The sequence below is a fragment of the Phalacrocorax carbo genome, chromosome 1, assembly GCF_963921805.1.
Source record: "Phalacrocorax carbo chromosome 1, bPhaCar2.1, whole genome shotgun sequence".
Lineage (NCBI taxonomy): Eukaryota > Metazoa > Chordata > Aves > Suliformes > Phalacrocoracidae > Phalacrocorax > Phalacrocorax carbo.
In genome coordinates, this window is record NC_087513.1 from 149,496,065 (window position 1) to 149,502,608 (window position 6,544).

Here is a 6,544-nt window from a genome sequence, read left to right on the forward strand (position 1 = left end):
CAACCAGTTCCCACGAGGCTTTTTAAGCCTAAAGACAAACAGACAATAGATTTAAAAGTGTTTTCTGTCCTTTCTTTTGAATTAGCTGAGTGACTGGGAAAGGTTTTAAGACAAAGTGTTAATGTTGCCTCTGTTGCACACTAATACCCTTAAATCCAGGTAAACTTAATCAAGTGTATCTATTCCAGGCACTGATTAGCTATCCTGCAACGTCATGTAGGTAAAATATCATCTGACTGGAAATTAACTGCAAACACTTTAGCAAATATATTAGTGTTTATAAACTTGGAGGAAAAAACTAAAAAAAAAAAACAAACCAAACCTCCCAAAACTCCCCCCCGCCCCAAAAAAAAGAACCACCCTAAAAAACTCCAACCCCCAAAACCAAAATAAACCACAAAAAAACACAAAAAAGCCTGGGGAAAAAAAACCACCCAGCCCAACACAAACCAAAAAAACATTGTTTTTTAAAAAATTTATATATAAATAACCTGATATTTTAATAATGTCAGTGAAGCTACATATTTTTAAAATCTATTTGTAAGGTTTCAAGAGCTGCCTTTATAATGTGGTCCAGAAGCAAAGGCATTTATGTGCCTAAACTTTTAGTACAGCGTCATGAGTCACTTCAGGCTGGGTTTTCAAATGTGTTTTGCACCTACAGATGCAGAGGTGCTTTGTGGCATTTGTAGAAGCGTCTGCAGATACCCAAGAAAAAGGGTGCCAAGAAGGCACCTGTTAAGAAGCCAGATAACTCTATTTGCCTCAGTTTTTACACACCTGAGCTGCATCTCACAGGAATGGAAAGTTTGCTGGAAGGGATAAGTATTAAACAAAAAAAAATCTTTCTAGGTTTCACTGCAGAGAAAGCTATTGTGCAGTTCTCAAAATTTCCTACGTCTCTCCTTTCTTATGTCCAAAATTAACAAAACTGAGTTTCAGGTCTGACTACAGCTGCGCGTTGGTGGGAAACACAAAAGTAGGCGGAAAATAAACCTGACCACACTAAAAAACCCCTCACTGTGTTCCTAGTCTCCCAAAACAATGGTTAAACTGTTTTAAGTAAAATTATTGAAAAAATATGTTTCCAGGATACTAATTATTCTTACTTACGGTATAAACGCATTTTGGAGTGGTTTATATTTAGTAGGGATTATAATGAAATCCCGACTACTCAATTAGACGTTGCATTTTTTGCTTTATCTCATAGTGGGTCTCGTGTAGAGTTGCAGCCTGTAAACAGTTGCAAGGCTCAGACACCGATGCTGAGTAAAATGCTGCCCTCTTTTGGTTGTACTCAACAGAAACATGTGGAAATGACCAAGATCTTGTCTTCAGAAAGCAGCAGTTACCACCTCTGCATTAGTTGCTCCTAAGAATATAGTCATTGACTGTAACCCCGTTATCCTTGTCCTTGGTCACGGATTGTAACCCCACAGGTGCTGAACAAAAGTGAACAAAAAGTGGTCCTGCTGCCAAGTAGTTAAAAAAATAAAACCCAAACCCCAACAAAACCAAAGAGAAAGAGGCAGACAGACAAATGTGGAAGCACAGCAGACCTGTGAACCAAACATACAGGGGTAACAGGCAGGGGTTGCAGCACACCTGCAGAGTTGAGGAAAGGTTTCTAAACACTAAATGTGTTCTCTCAGCTCTAAAACTAAGCTCCACAGAGCTTGCTTTGTCATGGCCTTTAAGAACAAAATTCCCACATGAAATAAGTGGTGGAAGGAGCATAACTCTTTTGGTAGGAATAATTCTGAGGAAAGCTTATCTTGAAATTCTAAATACCACCACTGTTTGATTAATTCCCCCCCACCCCCAGCTTCTTGCTGGTTGCTGTACAGCTAAAGCAAGGCTAGCACAGACACAGACCTTGACTTGGAAATAAAATTCCCTGAAAAGAGATTTTTTTTTCCCCCTCTTGAAGACATCAGGAAGACTGAGTCATGGGGCCACAGAAGGGAGCTTCCTGCCCAAGGCTGCTTCTGCAGGCGAAGTCACTCATGTGCACTTGCCCTTGTAAAATAAGTCTTTTACAGTTTAACACCTTTCCTCTTTCAGGAAATTACCTTCTGCTACTTTAATTTAAATGACATGACAGTACCTTTCACAGAAGAATCCACCTAATGACAGAAAATCCTAGGATACAACCAAGAACATGGGGCTGTTTTTCTCTCCTTCATTTTGGAATTCAACATTTTTGTCTTTTATGTTAATTATGGCCCCGGGCCCTTCCCCTTTCCTACTGTGCACAAATGACACCTCTCACTCGCAGAGTTCTGCAGCATGCTATAGCAAAAATATCTGTTTTCCAAACACAATAATCCATAAATCCAGCTGGTGATTAAGGACTACTATTCAAATATTTGTTATCCTTTTGCACAGTAATGAACAGAAAAAAATTCAATTGCCTAGTCTCTTGTTAAAATGTAATTGCCAGTTGTATGCCCAGCAGCAGTTAGCATCTGCCCAGCACGTAAATATTTCTCAGCTCTCCTTTTACATTCTAATGTTGTCCAGGGACTCACTCTGTCAGAAAAACTAATGCCTATGCTTTGCCAGGATCATTGCTTATTAGGCTGAGGATTATTCGAGCATGCATACACCTGTATTTGAGGTTTTTGTAGAATTTAGCTTGCTAGTGGTTGGGATGTAGGCATTAGGCATTGGAAAATTAATGCTGATTGGCCTTCTGCAAGCATTCAGGGATCCTGGAAGATGGGCTGGTATTTTTTGAGACAGACTCAAAAAACCAGCCATGTGGAAAATCTGCTGATGTACATATCTAAGATATGTAAATATATGAATTGTTAACACAGAAATTATTCCGCAGGTATATAGTGCTCTGTTGCTCTACGCTTCTATGGGAGAACTTATCTTGGGCGCCATATCTCCGGGACACAGGGCTCTACCCACCCTGGGGACAGTGATGCACAGACATCAATATGATGGATGCAAAATGTCCGTTTATTTAGCTGCGTCACACGCTTATATAGCTCTTGCGCTTCCTGTTCCTGCCACTCCTACGGGGAGGAGTCTATCTTTCCGTCACATCCCGTAATCTTCCGGTCGCCGATCCCTGTCTATTCCCCTACAGTGGCCTTGTCCATATTTTTACCAAACCCAGCCTAATCTTAATCATAAAGGCTAAAGCTTAGCTTTCCCACCACTGAGTCCATGAGTCAGAGACAGACGTGCTCTCTCAGCCCATGGGATCAGCTGCATCCAAGGAAAGACCTATTCCAGGGGGAAATAGCTACTGTGCTGTGCTGCTTGGTTCCTGGCAAAAACCCGGCTGAGAGAAGCTGTTCTTTTTTCGAGCCCTGGAGCATGATGCCATTCGCCTCCTTGAGCACAGCCCAGTTTTTAGGGTAACAGCAAAGAGGAGGTAAACCCAGTTCTGGGAGGATGATACTAAATCAAACCCCAAAGAAGCCTCTTCTCTTGACTCTCAGAAATCCAAAGACAGCAACATTTAATGATCTGCTGCGCTGAAGTCGTATAATAGAAATGAATCACAGAAGCAGCAATAGTTTGCATAGCAGTAATGCCTCCCCCTTGCATAGCCCTGTTATCTCAGTCTCTATAGCACATTGACCAACAGGAGTTAATACACGTTAATTTCCATCACAGGTGGGACACATGAAAACAATGTAAGCAGAGCTGACTTTCAGAAGCCTCTGACTCCCAAACCCAGGTGACTGAGTACCCACTTAATGCTTGCAATCTGGATCATGACCCTGGATTAGGAGAGGATCTTGTGCCTGAGGACACATCCTGAAACATCAGAGCAATCCTTCCATCACATCCCCTAGCAGACCCCAGAACAAGGAAAGTGTGCCCTGGCCTCCCACTGATTCACGGAAGAGAGAAGGAAGGAAACAGCATTTGCAATTTTCACACATATCCCCCTAAAATGAACTTCTGCATAATAAAAGTAAACACCTCAGTAGCCCTTGCTTTCATGTTCACCTCAGTCATTGCATTTGGCACAGAACTCTTCACCTAGCATTTACCACACGGGTATTCACGTGGCTGGTTTCCTATCAGCCAGTCAATTCTACTATAGATTTGCTGGTTGCTGTTAAAGTTACGACACACCCAGCAGCCATTTGACTGAGTTGTCTGTTCTTTTTCTCCAAAGGTGGTAATGCTAACTATGGAACATGACAAATATTCAGCAAATTGCTTTTTTGCAGAATGTGAATGTCCATCTCCTCATTCAATTAAATTTTTGGCCAGGATCGTCATAAAGCCTTCAAAGTGTTCTCTTAAAGCTTTGTAATCATGAATGCAAAGAAAAAACAGCTCTCATCTTGCTAAAAATGTCTACTGAATTTTGTAAGAAACCTTGCTCTCTTATAACATGGCTGCTCCTGTTGGCAGCATGTATTATATGTGCTGCAAAATCTTGTTCTACAACTAGATCTAAAAGAGGAAATAGAAAACAAATATATGTTTCACAAATTATTCCTGATTGAAACGTGCTTCTGAATTTCTAACACTCTGAAATCCATGTAATAGCTGTAACATAGTTGTTAAAAATTTTGTTTTCTATAATTGAAGCACAAATCTTGCCTTGGGTAGATCTGAGTGGCAGATGTGAACTGTATGGGCAAATGTTGATGGGCAATTCATGTCAAAAGATAAACTTGATGCATGGATATATTGTTCATGAAGAATATTAGTGAAAGGCAAGGTTAGTTTTTGTAGGTATTTAATGAAATTGTAGAAGACTATAGATTCCTAATTCTGTAATCAAAGAAATGATAGCTTTCTAAATTTGTCATAGAACAAAATGCATGCTTAGCATTGACTTTTAGTTTAATTAAAATAAAGAGACCATCAGTTTCACTTCTCAGCATGTCTCCACAGAGCCATCATCTACTGAGGGTTCACAAGCTAGTAGTTCAGAAGTATGGCAAACATTGCTTTTCCTGAGTGGTGAAAAATGTCACGGAGCTGATATTTTTATGGGTCATCATCTGATACATTTTTCTGAGAGAAACATTCTGAGAATGAAACCATCTTCCTCCTCCTTTTGCACCAACTCTATTTTTAACCATTAAACTTCCAGAGAAAAAACTTCAGAAGATGTATTTTTAAATGAAAGCTTACCCTAAACGTCGAAAGTTGTATTTTAGCTCCACTCCATCATGACAGGCTTAGAAGGCTAGGGATATTACCTGAAGAAGGGTTACCCAGGAAGAGTAAGCAAATGAAAATTTGGGGAAAAAAAGTGTAACTAAAGCAACAGAAAGATGTATTACACATGCATTATCCATCTTCCACCTATATTTTTGACAAAAATGGAACCTGTCTCCAACTACGACACCACATATTTTCTAGCAGAGAAGCATCTTCCTGGAGGGACTTGTGAGCAATGGAAGGTCTTCTTTTTTCCATAATGACAGGCTGAGTGCTAAGTACGTGGATTGGAAGTGATTAGAATAATTACAACTGTGGAATTGAAAATATTCTTTTTAAATTCTCTGAGGTGCCTGCTCTTAAGAAGTTCAGTTTGTGTTGCATAGGAAATCTTGTTACTATGCTTTGGCAGACTGTGCTTTGCTTTAAAATGGATGGAAATAATTTTCATCCTCCAGAAAACAGAATATGTTGATGGAAAAACTACCCCTCTAGGACCAATTGCTAAAAAAGAGGCAAGAATTGGACGGCACTTTAGAAATATAGATTCTGCTCCTGACTTATATAGACAGAAAAATTCACTAGCCAGTGATTTTGAGTCCCTAGCCAGATTCTTTGAATATTAATGAAATTCTCAGAAGGACACAAAATGACTCTTTTTTATGTGTGTATAAATCAAATGAGTAAATCCACTGTTGAGCTTGTTGCCTATTATTCCATTTTAAAACCTCTAGTAACTTCAACTTCATTTAACTTATGAGTCTTCCAGATTTGCTGGCATTATCTGACCTTTTTTTAGTTACCTTTTTAGAAAAAAACCCACAGTATACAAACCCAGTAACTTTGAAGTTCTGCTGTGCTTTGTGTGGGTCATCTTTAACTGGGGTCATGTTTGAAATGTCTAAATAAGTGAAAGCTTTTATAAATAAACATTTTCTTTCTCATGGAACCAAATTAACTAAAAACTAGAGATTTAAGTAAGAAAAAAAAAAGCCTAAGAACAAGCCTCTTCTCTTAAGGAAATCATGATAAAATGCGTGGTACTCATCTTCAAGAACGTAAGGGAAAAAGTTGTACCTCTACTCCAGTTTGAGCCCTGACCATGGATGTGACCCTTTATATCACCCAGAACATAAGCAACAGCAGCAGCTGGTAAATTCTTAGGGTCAGATCCCAAACCCCTTGTGCCGTTGTTCCCACCACCTCTGTTACACAAGTACTACTCAGTCATGGTGTTGACATGTGTCAGCCTGCATCTCAGCTGATCAGTGCTTGCCTCGTGTCTCCTGCTTGTCCAGCTCAGGGATGTGGTTGGGGTAATTCAGGACAAGCAGCTGATTTATATGCCCAGTTCTCCTCTAAAACCAAGGTATAAGAGAAGTCAGAAGAGCTG